This window comes from Cervus elaphus, chromosome 27, assembly GCF_910594005.1.
Source record: "Cervus elaphus chromosome 27, mCerEla1.1, whole genome shotgun sequence".
Taxonomy (NCBI): domain Eukaryota; kingdom Metazoa; phylum Chordata; class Mammalia; order Artiodactyla; family Cervidae; genus Cervus; species Cervus elaphus.
The window spans coordinates 17,825,086-17,829,314 of record NC_057841.1 but is presented as its reverse complement, the minus strand read 5'-3'; the positions used below and the strand labels follow the sequence as shown (position 1 = coordinate 17,829,314).

Here is a 4,229-nt window from a genome sequence, read left to right as displayed (position 1 = left end):
TGATTTAAAAACTTCCCCATTATGCAAAGAACAAAGTTTAGACTCTTCACAAAGCTGTGTAGACTAATGGGAATGGTTGATATTATATAACAACCTTATCATCAGATAATAGTCAACTTTGCACCGTAAATAATGCTAACTTGGGCACATGACAGGCAAGATCCATGGTCTGTAAGGAGCCTGCATCCAGTGCTGTGACTGCCTTGAATGCTGACATCCTTTCTTGCCTTTGCTTTTAGCTCAAGCCTTGTTCTGTTTGGAACATTCACTTGCCTCCTTTGTATGTCTAGTGAATGTGAACTCATCCTTCTAATAAGTTCCAACTACTCCATCCTTTCTTCTTTCCATCTATTCAGGTAGCCTCTTCATTTTGAAGCCTTTCCTGTGATCAAAGTGTATGGAGCCTTTTGCTTATTAATGTTCCCACAGCACTTTATGTATGTTTCTAATGTGACACTGAACACACTAAAGTGTTCTTGGTTGGTTATTTATGTATATACTCTCCTTCCTCCACTCAACATTATAAAGTCACTGAGAACAGTGGGGTGGAAATTGGGAGAAGACAGATCTAGGTTAAATACTTCCCCGGATGTTTTACTTATGTTTGCATTTAATCCTTCCAATGGCTATAAGGATTAGTGAGCCTGAAGGAACTTTAGGAGGTAAAATTACTTGTTACAATTATGGACTATAAAAATGGAACATAACTTTCAATTGAGGTTAATTATTTTTTCAAAATCACTGAATGTGCTAAACATGTAAACATAACTGCCTTTTTTGTAATACTGAAAATTTTGTTTATTATTTCTCCAATGACACTTTTTACAGAAATAGAAAAAAAAATTCTAAAATTTGTATGAAATCACAAAAGACTCTGAGCTTCCAGTGCAACCCTGTGAAATAAGAACTGGAGGCATCCTATGTCCAGATTTCAAAGTATATTTCAAAGTTATAGTCATCAGAACAGTATGGTACTGGCATTAAAAAAAAGACACCCAGATTAATGGAACAAAATCAAGAGCTCAGAAAAAAAAAAAAACAAAAACCTCACATATATGGTCAATTAATATTTGATAAGGGAGTTAAGAGTATTTAAATAAGAAAGGATAGTCTGCAATAAATGATGTTGGGAAAACTGAATAGAAGTGTCTTTTGAATGATTCACATGTCTATTATTTCTGCCGAGAATTAGATCTTTTATTCCGATGGCAAAAACCTGTGTTTAGAGCAACCCCTCTGCACCAGGCAACATTTTTCAATATCATCCCCAGAGGTCCAAGATTGCATGTATTGTGGCTCTGAATTGTTTTGGGGTAAGAATTAGAGCTCTTTTATCATTAACCTCTTTAACCAGAGAAGCTATACTTTTGTTTGTCATATAGACTGAGGTTCCTTGGGGTTTAAAAATAAACTTTAAAGTTTAAAATGTTTAAAATTTGTTGATCTACTGAATCTTTAAAGCTTTAAGCCTCATGATATTCCCCAATCTTTCACCATAAGCCACCCACAAATAAACAGTTCAATATTTTAATTTAGTTCAAATTTTATTTGTTATGCCATAATGTTGTTAAAAGTATAGAAGATCAAAGTGTTATAGATGAAGAACTTTTCCAAATTACAGTTTCATGGCAGGTTGGCCTTGGAGCTCTGAAAATGAAGCTCAGCAGGGCTGAGAGGAGGAAAACTCATTCACCCAGATCCCAATTTTGATTTGGCAGACAACTGCATCTCAAACCCCATGGTTTTCTTCCAGGTGGGTCCACAACTGGTGGAAAAGACACACTCTCTGGATCCTTTTTTTTTTTTAATGTTTTTTCACTCTCTTTGCCATGGAAAGTCTTTCTCCTTATTATGGGTGCACAATTTCCCATTATTGATCTGAGGCTTAGCTCAGAAAGGAATTTATTCCTGTCTATGGGGTTGAGCCTCTCTGAGGACAGTATTTTTAGGAAAGGTCAACTGCTGATACCCTGCCAAGAAGCTAGTTCTTCAGGCCAAAATGGGTTCATCCCATCCTCAGGGGCAGAGACACTGAAGTTAAACATTACAGATGTCAAGAGAGGGCAGTGAGTATGTTGGACCTTCAAAAGAAATTTGGCTAAGAATGAAAATTCTGTGTATGGTGACAGACTTTATTTTCTTAGCAAAAGGAGATTTTAAGGACAAAAATAAAAGGAAATTTGGCTTACTTCACTCTGTATAATCGGCTCCAGTTTCATCCATCTCATTAGAACTGATTCAGATGAATTCTTTTTAATGGCTGAGTAATATTCCATTGTGTATATGTACCATAGCTTCCTTATCCATCCGTCTACTGATGGGCATCTAGGTTGCTTTCATATCCTGGCTATTATAAACAGTGCTGTGATGAACATTGGGGTGCATGTGTCTATTTCAGATCTGGTTTACTTGGTGTGTATGTAAGAAAGATAAACACCAATACAGTATACTAACACATATATATGGAATTTAAAAAGATGGTAACAATAACCCTATATGCAAAACAGAAAAAGAGACACAGATGTACGGAACAGACTTTTGGACTCTGTGGGAGAAGGCGAGGGTGGGATGATCTGAGAGAATAGCATTGAAACAAGTATACTATCAAGTGTGAAACAGATCACCAGCGCAGGTTGGATGCATGAGACAAGTGCTCAGGGCTGGTGCACTGGGAAGACCCAGAGGGATGGGATGGGCAGGGAGGCAGGAGGAGGGATTGGGATGGGGAACACATGTAAATGCATGGCTGATTCATGTCAATGTATGGCAAAAACCACTACAATATTATAAAGTAATTAGCCTCCAACTAATAAAAATAAATGAAAAAAAAAAAAAAAAAAAAAGGATATTTGGGACTTCACTCGTAGTCCAGTGATTAAGAATTCACCTTGCAATACAGGAGATGCAGATTAAATCCCTGGTTGGGAAACTAAGATCCTACATCCCACAGGGCAACTCAATCCAAGTACCACAACTACTGAGCTTGTGCACCATACATACTGAGACAATATGCTGCAACTAAGACCCAGGTCCAGTACAGCCAAATAAATACTTTTAAAAAAAAGAAAAGAAAAAGAAATTGGAGTTGAAGCTTCCCAGCCTCAATAATCCAACCCTATCTTACATGTCCAGACTTATTTTTCTTGATGTGTATCCTCATCTCTGATATTTTCTCTGACAGTCTGTATATATTTCATTTTTATTTGAGTGCTTCCACCCCTCCAACATTTCTACCAATAAGCTAAAGACTCAATAGATATTTGTGCCTTAATTTTGTTGGTGGTGTTATTTTGTTTTGCTTTTGTGCTGAGAGACAAGGTTATTGATTTGTTCTACTTTTAAATTTCTGCCTTCTTCAAATATGTCCTTTATTATTAATATTACTGTTGATGGTTTAAGTAAGTAAGTAAAGTTGCTCAGTCTTGTCTGACTCTTTGTGACCCCATGGAAGGTAGCCTACCAGGGTCCTCTGTACATGGGATTTTCCAGGCAAGAATACTGGAGTGGGTTGCCATTTCCTTATCCAGCTTATGCTTTAATGTGAGTGTTTATGAAGTGATATGGTCTAGAAGAGATGGAACTACACAGTTCATGAAATTTATATTGTAGGACTCACTAGTTCCCCGAGTTGCAAATATAGATGATAATGTGCAATTGCTTCTTTGTTCCAGATAATTGGCAGTTCATACACTCTCCTTGTCAAAAGTGGAGGAGGAAGTTATTTTTCTAGCTACCTGAGATGATGAATGAATAAACTCTCACATATTTGGGGGGGGGGAAGCTGTTTGCCCTTTATTAATCAGGTTCAGACTTTGCTCTTTTTTATGGCTGCATACTCCTCCATTGTGTATGTATACCACAATTTCTTTATTCATTTATGCATTAATATGTTGTTTCCATATCTTGGCTATTATAAATAATGATGCAATGAACATAGGGGTGCATGTATCTTTATATCTTTTCAAGTTAGTGTTTTTGTTTTCTTCAAATAAGCACTTAGAAGTGGAATTGCTAGATCATATGGTGGGAAATAGATGGGGAAACAGTGTCAGACTTTATTTTTTTGGGCTCCAAAATCACTTCAGATGGTGATTGCAACCATGAAATTAAAAGACGCTTACTCCTTAGAAGGAAAGTTATGACCAACCTAGATAGCATATTAAAAAGCAGAGATATTACTTTGCCAACAAAGGTTCGTCTAGTCAAGGCTATGGTTTTTCCAGTAGTCA

General features: G+C 36.7%; 1 long non-coding RNA gene across 1 annotated transcript; it reads left to right on the top strand.

Moving 5' to 3' along the window:
• The first annotated feature begins 2,270 nt into the window (after positions 1 to 2,270).
• Positions 2,271 to 4,013, top strand: LOC122684954. The gene is made up of 3 exons (XR_006338199.1): positions 2,271 to 2,420; positions 3,024 to 3,029; positions 4,001 to 4,013. It is a non-coding gene; the product is annotated as an uncharacterized LOC122684954 (long non-coding RNA).
• Positions 4,014 to 4,229: the final 216 nt, after the last annotated feature.